This window comes from Gavia stellata, chromosome 17 (assembly GCF_030936135.1).
Source record: "Gavia stellata isolate bGavSte3 chromosome 17, bGavSte3.hap2, whole genome shotgun sequence".
Taxonomy (NCBI): Eukaryota; Metazoa; Chordata; class Aves; order Gaviiformes; family Gaviidae; genus Gavia; species Gavia stellata.
The window spans coordinates 11,361,496-11,373,219 of NC_082610.1; positions in this window are offsets into that span (position 1 = coordinate 11,361,496).

Consider the following 11,724-nt stretch of genomic DNA (forward strand, 5'->3'; position numbering starts at 1 on the left):
CTGTATGTTACTTGTGTATGACATTAAGAAAAGATGCCAAGCATGCCTCTCTCTGAATACCAGCTTTCCCAGTACCAATCTTGTAAGACAGCCATGCTGATAACAGCCACCATTTGAGCCTGTGGCTGACCCAAGAGCCTCTTGAAAATGAGTCACTTCAAGCTCACGTTGCAGTTCACACAGAGGCTGTGACTTTTTTTACCTTTGTGGACCAGGCACAGTGTGTGGATGATAAGCAGCGCAAACAGAAGATGCAATGCTCCCACTGATTACACACATTATACTTAACTGAAATCTACTAAAACTCAACCCTACAGAAACGGTGTGCAACAAGTAACAATATCAAATGGAGCTGAAGTTTGAGCAGTTGTTGGGTCAAAGGACTGGGACAATGCAAAAATGAACATATTTTAGGATATTTTTTCCTCACACCATTCCACACTGGCTGAAAAATTTCTTCCCCAAAGTACGCTGCAAGGAACCCGCTCACACACACACAATTTCTTTTCTCTTCCCCTCCTCCTTTCCAAATAGCTCTAGTAATATTGTCTAACAAGTGTCCAAGTGCCTGCACAATTTATAAAATTCAATCACTTTACAGATGTCTATACAAAAGCCATAGCCTCTTGAGTGTAACAAAACTGGAACAAAAAAAGGGGAAAAAACATTGCCCCCTAACCCCTATAACATAGATTTTTTAGTCACTAGACTTAAACTCACTCCACTTTCACTGCGTGCACAGAAATGTGAAACGACCTTAAATTAATTGGATATTTTTTTTCCATAAGGCTTGCAGAGAAAGTATCAAGAATACTGACTCTAACTTTTATGCCTGTGCAGGGCCCAAAAGGTATCATAGTTCTGTACACATGGAGGGAGAACTGCAAATTTTTGATCAATGGATAGATAGAGTTTGAAAACTTCTTACCTATAGCAGCTCCCACAAATGAAAGTGATGAAAAATTTGCAGGATTATACTCTCCTAGGGGAAAAGAAAAAAAGAGGTTTATTTCTACATCCATGGTTGTGGATGAACACGAATCAAACTTAAACCAGGTTGCAGCTGTTTGCCCACATCTGAGGACAGACAGTTCAGTAGCTCTTTTGCCATTCAGAACACTTTCAAGAAGAATAATTACATTTACCTGATGCCTGCACATTTTGCTGTTAACTGTGAGCAGCAGGGAAAGCTCACAAAATTCTGATTATTTCTCAGGTTCTGAAACTTTGTACATTAGTGTTCTTCACAGGCAGTGACATCTCAAAAACAAATGCTTGGGGAAGACTGGAGGTTTTCCATTAGCACAATGCAAAAGTTCATCTACAATCCACAATTTCCAACTCAAAGCTGAAATGCTGTCCTGACATCATCTTGCTCACAGGCAACTATACTAATTAAACTACCAAAACTGAGGTCGAGATGAACAGCAAACTAGTATGGTGACTAAATCATGGTGTTTGCTGAACACAGGTCTGTGAGCCAGCGAGCTCCAGATAAAACCAATAGCCTCTGAAAACTGAGGTAGGGAAACTCTGTCAAGTATTGATCTTTCTTGCCTCCTGGCTCATATATCCTGTAGGTTGTCATATCATGTCATGCCATGTCATACCACACCATATTAGCAGTCACTTCAAAAAATACATACCTGGAATCCCAATGAATTCCTTACAGAAAAAAATTGTGTACTGGGGAGAGAGAGGACTGTGCATTTTGACAGAAGGTGAGGATGAGGAAAGACAACGTCAGTACCATCCAGCCTGTTAGTCCAGCCACTGCCTTCATGCAAGGGTAGGCTTCTTTGCAGGTCCTGTGGATGAAGAAGGAAGGTACGTTGGAGGCACATTCATACACAGAGAACTTGCTCTGATGAACTGCCTGCCCCGTGTTTATTGATGAATGGCTTCTTCAGGCACACAGGTGTGCTAAGAATTACAAAAGCTGAAGAAAACAAAGGGACATTGGGACAAGCCCAGACGGGCATTTCCTGGGGACAAATGCTTATCTCAGCTAGAAAGGAGACATACACGTGGGGAATATGGGAAAACATATTAAGAAAGAGAAAGAATGAGATTCAAGAGATGGACGCCAACAAAAAGACTGCAGGGAGAGAGACTGGGGACAGAGAAGAGACACGGGAAAGAGAAGAGACACAGAAATGAGGAGAGAAGGGGAAGTGAGAGAAATATTCGTGCCTATAGAAGGAAGGCAGGAAGAATAAAAATAAATTTTAAAAAGGGGGATAAAAATGGAGAAAGGGAAACCTGCAGAAGAAAAGGAGTCGATGGGGCAGAAAGAACAGCTGGAGGAAACCAGCTGGGAGAGCAAGGGGGACTCTAGTTTACAAGAAGAAAAGCAGCAAGTAGTAGAAACAGGTGATGGCAGTGAGGAAAGAGAATTAGCTTAACAATGAAAGGAGTAAGGTAAGGAAGGATAGAAAAAACAAGCAAAAGAATGTACAATTAGAGAATAACAGTCTGCAGTACTATCAAGTCTTTCATTTGTCAGTAAAATATTATTTTGAGTGCAAGTCCTATTGAGACTGGGGCAGAGGCAAGTGTGACCATACTTAAAGATAAAATGGAGGCTGGATTGTGGTTTACATATAGGAACCACTTTTCTCTTCATTAATGAGATCACTGATAGTTGGGGGCATTAGGGAGCCTAACAGAAGAGTTGTAGTTCTCTTCCTCTTTGCCGTTAGCTATGCTAGGTACAGGGCACATAACTTACATGGTTCATCCCAGCCACCCAAAGACAGATGATGCCTTTAAGTCTCCCAGAGATGAAATGGTACCCAAAGATAAAGAGTTAACAGAATTCCTAGTTTACTCTAGGAGTAAGTAAACTCCCATCTGCCTAGAGAGTATTGGCAGACGAAAACAAGATAGACTTTGCAAATGCTAGATCCAGAGCTCATTTTGGACTTGGAATGAACCTCAAAGCTCAACAATGCTTGGATACAGCGTTTTGGTTACAAGAACTGAAAGAATTTTAAAACTTTGTATTTGGGTTGCAGTTCAGATTAGGAAAACCGCTAATCTCAGGAAATGCTTAAAAGCAGTATGTAGATTAGGGTTAATCTATAGTGTGCAAAAAATTAAACACCCAAATCAATGTGTTGTTGAACATGCCAACAAAAATACTATGGGGAAGCTGTAATGTAATGGAACAGAGCTCTCCATATTACAAATCTAGCTGCTGAGCTTTGTAAAGCAGCAGACAGTGTAAAGAATGAAAACAAATAACAGTTTAATAATGAATTACAATAATTGAGTCAAGAGGAAGCCAGGACATGAACCACGGCCTCAGAGTCCAACTGAGTTAAAATAGTACGGAGAGTGGAAATATATAATTTCAGACAATTCTGGTTGCTTATTTCTAAAGGTGAACTGAGAGCTTTTTAAAATTACACGACCAGAATCCAGGGCTGTGTATTTCTCCCATTGATGAAATCACTAACATCAAAATGGTGTGGCTCTTGTCCTGCTTTAGAGCAAACAATAAGCACAGCAGCCTATTCCTTGTACTGATAGCAATAATTCTTAGCACCACTGATTGAAAAAAATTACTGTGAAAACCACTTGGGTGGTTGGGCTTTTAGAAAATATTTTGCACTACAAATTTTGTTGTGTCACCATCATTTTCTGCTGGGGGAAAAAAAGAGAAAAAAAATGCCTATTCAAATTCCCAAAGAACGTCTTTTCTTTGATTCATCAAACTTTCAGGGTTCCGAGCACTACTCAACCTGCTTAATATGCAAATGGCATATTTTGTTCCCTCTCTTCACTTTGGCCCAGATTTCTAATGGTATTTAGATGCCTGAAGTTAGGTGTAGGTATTTTTAATCCTCTTCAGTACTTAAGTGCCTAATTTCTTTTGATTTCAATGGATTTTAGGTGGGTACCTATTCTGGTAAACCTTGATACTTATCTAGACACCTGAATAGGAATAGCAATAAAAATAACAATAATAATAAAAGACACCTTAATGTTTATCTTAGCCACCTAAGTACCATTACAGGCTTCCTCTGGATGATGCTCAAAATCTACATCCAAGAAATATTTCAAAGCACTTAAAAGCACCACCTGCTGTGAGACCTGTTGTACAAGGTCATTCACAAGCATTCATTTATCTCACCAAAATGACTCCACAGGTAACTTTTACAAGGGGAGGCAGGGACCAGACTTTCTTCTTTCCAAAATTACTTTTTTCTAAGTAGGCCTTTTCCAGCCACTGAAAAGGACACACAAACATCATTCCCGGTGTCAGTTTGTCCCAGCACACCCCTGTGGCAGCCCGACTGGCTCTCCACTGCCTGCCTCTGCCTTGGAGACTACTGTGTATCCTTTCGTGGGCAGGTCTTGCTTTTGTACCCTGTGACGCTGCTGCTTCCAAATCAGCCCATGGCCACCTTGCCACCACCACAAAGGCAATGGGTCCTACAGACCCGGCTCCCCGCTAGGCCTGGCCTGGGCTTCTGTCCACAGCATTTCTATGGAAAGAAGCATGTTGTGGGACAGTAAACTCACTAACCAACTAAATTTCAAAGAGCAGCAGCAAACACAGGAATTGTTATACCATCTTAACACAAGAAATGGAAGATATTTCACTAGAGAAAGTGCCAGGCAGATTCACCAGAGATAGCCACTTCTTCTGCAATATGACAAATTCCACTTCCACAATTGACTTTGCTGAGACTGCAAAAGGTGTAAATCAGTGCAGCATTTGGACCTACCTGTTTATAAACAAATGTGGGCGTAAGCAGGTACTCAGGTGACATGGAGCCACTGGCAAAAAGCTGAGCTGCATTTCCTGCTGAGGCTCCTCGGCCCCAGGTCAGGAGTGCAAAGGCTGCTTCCCCTGTCACACCAAGAGCAGCATACATCGGCTCCCCTGACTGCTTCACCTAATCCCTAGAAAGCCACGTGCTAAGGGAGAATTTGCCAGATATTGGGAAAGGCTACCCAAACCAGTGAACCACGAGTGACAGTGTCTAAAGTGAAAACAAACTGTCCCAGACAAGGAAGAATTGTTTAACGCTCCTTATCCATATGAAGTCCGAACTATCATTAGAAGTTCGGACAAATACAAAATCAAACTTCATCTGAAGTGGAAGGGATACGCGATATATGACCAAGGCAGGTAGGACAGATTGCATACTGAAGGCCAGCTAGAATATAGTTACCCTTATTTTACACTGATTTTTCCATTTCTCCATTCATAATGCAGGTAGAATCACGTATGGTAAATAAAATTAGAAGAAAACCAAAGTGAGAAAGTCAGCTCTGCAGCAGCGTTAAGGGTGATGTTGCTAAGAAAGGAAAAAGTCAGAAGAAATACATCCTCTTGTAACGCTCTCTTCTATGTCACCTGCATAATGAGACCTTTAAAGAGTACCTGAGTTCCTCTTGCCTCATTATTTTCACAGTGCATATTCTTCTGGTATAATATAGCCACCTGCAAAGCTCAGGGTTTGTTCAGGACAGAACTGGGGAGCTGAGAGAGCACAGCACTATTTCTGAGGTGATTCATAGCTAGCAGGATTCAGTCTTTCTACTTTTGAAGGGGGGAAGCAGGAGAGGAGAGGCAAAGGAAAGGGACTCTTACAAGAATATATTGCTATTTCCTGTTAAACTTGACTATTTGGATGTTCAAATGAGTATAAAAGGAAATCTAAAGAGAGGTAATGCATTCCTTACTGCAACTAATCCTTGAAGGCCAGGCTTACATGGCTTTTCAGTAGGAAAATTATAAATAGTACTTTGCAGTTGGGTGGGTAATGAAAGAAGAAAAAATTACCAAAAGCTGCTGGGAAATCGTAATGGTATATGGGTATGCAGTTAGATGGACTCATTTCACGGGGATGAGAACTACTGAATCAAGTTTCTGGAATGGCCATTACAGAATTTGTAGTAGTAAATATCACCATGTAAATCCCGACCTTTCCTCATCCTTCCCAGGGGGAACCACAAATGCTTTTCATCTAGCCTGCATTTAGGAAGACAGTTTTGGAAACAGGAAAAAGAAAAGTCATCTGAAGATGTAGGAGCCACTGAGGCTAGCTGGTGCTCTAGTCTATCAGAATAGTATCCCCACCTTTAATTTTAATATTGGACCGTCTTTTCTCTCACTGTTTTTTCTCTGTCATGTTCCAGTAACGACAAACAGTAACTGAACTGACAGTGTTACTTACTTGAAATTAAAACAACTGTTCAGTGTTCTTAAAATTCAGACTTTTGCAGCTTTGCAAGCTCCAGTGGATGGACTGGCTGCTGTGAAGCTTAATCATGACTGCAAATGCTCTCTTTGTTCTGACTTTTCTGCTCATATGCTCATGATGCATTACATCCCATAGAGAGCTAGGCAAGGCACATTGCCAGTGTTTGAAGTGGTCCATGGAAATGGAGGACCACCTCAAACAGGTATCCTGCAGGAACAGCAATGCCTCCCAAAGGTGAGGGAATAGCTGTACAGTCTTAATGAACAGGTTTTGACAGAAGGAAGACAGGGACGACCGCAAGTCACACCAGTCAGTAAGTGTTCATGGTTCAGGCCTGTGTGCCACGCAGCACACAGGGCAAAGCGCTCTACCCACAGTGGGTGTCACAGGTAAGTGGGACACATAAGGAACTGTGAATCACAGGTCCTGTAAATGGTCATTAGATAGTTGGGTAGAGTGTGTCAAACAATGAGATGATGTAATGGACAAATGCTTATCATAAACATAGAGAATCCTGACCTCATTTCATGTATGATTTAATCTTAGGTGACCTCACAAGTGCAGTTACTCTACCACCTGCACAGCCTTGTATGTTTTATGTGCTTCTTTTACCCTCTAGATCCTGAAGAAATTAGTTAATTTGTTATTTTTCACAATCAGTCCCAGATGGATGATGTCTGTCAGCATTTCCTGATTTACATAACATTTATCATTTTCAAAGCACTTTATAAACACTAAGCAGTTGATCCTCACACCACCCCTGTGCCCTAAGCATTAGTACTTCCTTTTTACCAACTGGAAACTGTTACGGGAAGTCAAAGCAATCCTCACAGTAGCTAAGGTAACAACAGAACTCAGTACCATCCAATTTTTTAACTGCTCTTTACACCTCTAGCACATCACACTTTCCTAATGCAAATGTATCTACCACAGTGCCCTCCAGTAGTTCTTTTTTCTTTCTTATTTACATATAAAAATCCTCTCCCCAGCTCTGTTAGTTCTTGTAACTTTCTAGTTTGGTATAGCCGAAGACCCAAAGCTTCTAGCTTGTCCACAAGTCAACTTCCAAAACATTCTGAAAACAAATGAGTACAACTTCTGTGCCTTAAGATATTGTATCCCAAAAGTCTGTCAGGTACAATCAATAGTTTTAAAAAGTAATCTTTTAAAGTTATTCACTTAATATGAGGTCACAGAGTCATCTAAATTCCTTGTGGGTACAGAACTGAGGTTCACTGAAAATCAGGCCCCAGCTGAGCTTTGGTGAATTTTTAAAGTAAGCAATTAAATGGCTTGTAAAATGGAGGTATTTTAGAACTGACATCAGCAACTATGGGAAAGAACTGAAACTCAGAATGACTGTGTTCTTAGCAATGTTAAGCTCCTTCCAAGCACATACAAAGGGAAGCAGTTTGATTTATTAATAATAATGGCCTTACATACATAGTTATAGGCAGGTGAAGGCTTTTGAGTCACTTCTAACTGCCGAAGGCAAGTAAAGAAGAAACACCAGGTAGTAGTTAGACAAAATTAGAAGTCTGTAACCCCTTCCTTGGGCAGTGTTTCTTCACGTAATTTTGTCCACACTAGCAAAGTGTAGTGGTGGATGGCTGAACTCTGCTAGTACACCACCACCTGCCAGCCCTTCAGCACAAAAAGGCTCTATGAGCCTTCTGCTCATTTGGGTTGTACCGTTCACACAAAAAACTATCTGAACAAAAATACAGTGCAAGAACTTTTGTTTATCATAGAATGGTTTGGGTTGGAAGGGACGTTAAAGATCATCTAGTTCCAAGCCCCCTGCCATGGGGGGGCAAAGGAATGACTGGGTGACACGTGTTGTGCTTCTTCTATGGCACCACTATTAACAACTGATGGCTTATGTTATTGGTGAGGAGGAGAGTAAAACTATTGAAAACCTAATTTACATCTCTTTCTTTGCTGTGTGACTCAAACCAGTTTTGCAATCTGTTACAGGTTAACTAGCCAGGGTTAGGCAGGGTGGGGCCTGTAGCAGATTGCAAAACTGGTTTATTCAATTCAGAGAGTGAGAAAACATCCTTAAAAATAGGCATTCTAGAAGAAGACCAGATACCTTCCTGTCAATCATGGCACATCATGCAACAAAACAGATTTTCAGGCCCCTCAGCTTTTGCTGCTGCATTGAGTGAGACACTGAGTGCAAGCCACGTGCAAGCAGAGGCCACCCAGTATTGTGTTGCAGCTGAAGAGCATGCCTTTCTTTCTGCTTGGGGCTACGCTCTGAGGCACACCCTCACCTGCAGCCTCTCTCCTCTCCTCCATAACTCTATGTGCCAAGTGCAGCTGGTTAACAGATCATAGATCAGACCGACCAGCTGCTTCCCGCATATGGGGTCAGGGAGGAGGGGAAGCTGCAGGGCTGCTCTGCAAATGTGTGAGATGCAGGTCTGGAGCTGCCTGGAGATCAACAGGTGATTTCAAGTAGGGAAAGAAATGCAAAAGAGTTATACTGTTTTCAGCAAAAGAGAGAGGGAATGCAATCTGTTGTCTCCTGCAGTTTTGTTCTTTTTGAGAGGGTAGGCAGAAATGGAGATGATGAAAGTTGCAGGCTTACCTTGTGGGGTACCTTGTACAGCTTCATCTGGACATGGGAGGTACCACACAAGGCGGTGACATAGGTGTATCTGAAAGCTCTCCTTCTGTGTTAAACTGAGGAAGATGGAATGCACAAAGCATGGGAAAAAACTATTAAATTACATCAAAAGTCTATTGTATACGTGTTAAAATATGTGACAGATGGTTTCAGAATCTTGCACCCTCTCTTGTTATCGATGCAGTTCTTTTTATTGCTTCCAGACAATTCAAATTTTGGCACTGTACAACGCTATCGGAGAAGAGATGAAGTATATGATCTACTTTTCGTTAGGCAGCCAATACCATCATTGCCCTAGGGAGTTTTCCTAGTCTACAGCCATAGAAAGATCATCAGAAACTGAGAGCCTCGCTTTCACTTACATTAGCAGGCCCTTCATATTGCTCCGGCAATTTAAAAAGGTCCTAAAGTTTAAGTTAAACGTAATATGAAACTCATTTTAGCAATCCTTTACGTTGTCATGGCAGTGCAAATTTGTCCATACTATAAACATAACACAGCCATGTTCTGAGTCTTTCTTATGTTATCATGCATTATAATGGTGAGACACCAGAACAGACCAACTGGGGAGCCAGAGGAGCTTCCTTCACGGGAAGTTTTTGAGAAGTTAGGATGTGCACGTGCCAGGGTGGTCTGGGAGTATTTGATCCTGCCTCAGTGCAGGGCGAGACTGAGTGATTTTTTTGAAATCCCTCACAGTTCTGCCATTCTAAAGGTTTATATGTTTCTAAAGAGACAATTTCTTTGTGTGTCCGTCAGTGTGGTCTGGTCCTATCCCGAGAACAGTTTACCCACCATAGCAGTGAAAATTAAAAACTACATTCCTGAAATTGGCTCGTTTCCTAACAACATACCAAAGAAAAGCAACAGAAAAGGTATCACACATAATTTAGTTAAGATTGCTTCTTTTGTATTTGCTACAGTGTAAACATATATTCCCTTCTTGCTCCCCCAAACTGTCCAGCCCAGCTGAATTGTGAACTGTGATTCTAAGGACATCCAACTTTTGCGCTTTTTAAAAATATAATTAAAACTTCCTCCTTTCATCTATAAATTCCCCAAAACTGCTTCAAGTCCTGCTCTGTCTAGATGGAAGACTGTTTTTTTTCTCAAAAGATGTAAATTTTAAAAAGAGGCTGTTACCTTTGTTTCTGAGCACAGTAGCCCCTATTTGTTCCATGCCCCAGTTTGTTTCACCGCAACAACTGTTGGGAAAGAACCTTCATGACGCCTTTCAGTGAAACTCCAGATTTAACAGCTATAACATCTAGAACCAAAATCGATGTTCATGTCAAGTGTTAATCCACAGCTCTCCTGACCCTTCTCTGTGGAAGTGGCCAGTTTCAAACCAAAGCTGTTCAAATTTCCTCATGCTGCCCCACAGAAGGGGCATGGGAATGCCCTCACTGCAACCTACAGTGCAGCAGGGAGAGACAGGTAAGCAATCTGGCTTGGGTAGTAAGAGTTGCTTCACTGTAATCCCACTAAGCTGCTTCGCAGGGTAACTAGCTCACATGGTGTTTTGGGTTGCTGTGGCTGGGCTACCTGTGGTACTCAAACAAGCTCTGTCACCCACTGCAATATCAGGTACCTCTACAGTGCCAGTGTAGCCCTGCTCCCACATGTCCATGATGAAAAAGAGACTTCAGTTTGTATATGCATTAGTGTCAGCCTTTTGTAGTGTCACATCCGTGCTAGAGACAACTGTCCCAAAGGAATTGGACTAGAGCTAGCTTTTCCCTTCCCTGGAGTCAATGAAGCAGCCCTTGGTTGGAGCTGTGGTCTGGGTGGTTGAAATAATGAGGTTCTGCAGTCCATAACTTTGCACTGTGCATTTCCTCTCTAATGAGTCGCATGGCTGGTTTACTGAAATCACCCACAAATAGGTCTTAGTGCATTTCTTAGCAGTTGATATTAGAAAAAACTCAGCCTAATTGTGAAATATGCTGGTGGAATCTGCAGAAACATGGGGTTTATTCCTGGCTTTGTGACCAGTTGGAGCGCTGACTTCAAACAAATCTTTTAACCCCTTTGTGTTTCAATTCCCCTTACCTGTAGAAGAGGGATGCTCACCCCCTCTATGCTACTGCCATGTGCCAGCATAGGCTGCGCACATTCTGGGAGCAAGGCTGGACAAGCCTGTCCTAGTGCTGACCTCCAGCACCTGTTCCCTGGATAACTGGAGAGCTTCAGCTTCAACGGCAGCCAATACAAGACCTTTACCAGCACTCTATTCACTAAACAAACATGTATTTTTATTGTTGTTATGATTGTGGTTGTTTGACAGAAATCCCATAAAACTCGATGTTGTAAAAAATAATAAAAACATTTAATGTTACAAAAAAGTTCCTTTGATACTAAGCGCCAAGTTGGCATGACTAAGAGTGTAGCGTCACACACAGCAAAACTACCAATGCTCCTTCCACTCATCAAGAGACTTAGGCCACTCTGGCCAGGCCCCTTGGGTCCCTACAGCCCCTCACCACACACCTTCCAGGAGAAATCCTCAGCAGACCCTTCTTCTGCTCTCAACTGAAGCTACTTTAGTAGTTTTAAAAGTGGCGCTGGGCTGTGCTGCTCAACACCAGTTCAGAAACTGCACTTGATGAGGCAAAAGACACTTCACTCCTTGCCACAACTTCATGCTCCGGACCATAAGAAAACCTAGCAGTGTCATGGCTGTCCCCAACCTTCCCACCCTCTGTCCATGTAATGGCCATATCTGATCATTTAGTGTAAGCCATTTTGTAAGCTGAGATCCTAATTTTTAAACTGTTGCTCAGCAGGCCATTCATTAGATTTGATCTGCAGTTATTTCTTACCTTGGGATGACCTTTTATAGCATGTGAAGTATTATCAAAGTTAGTA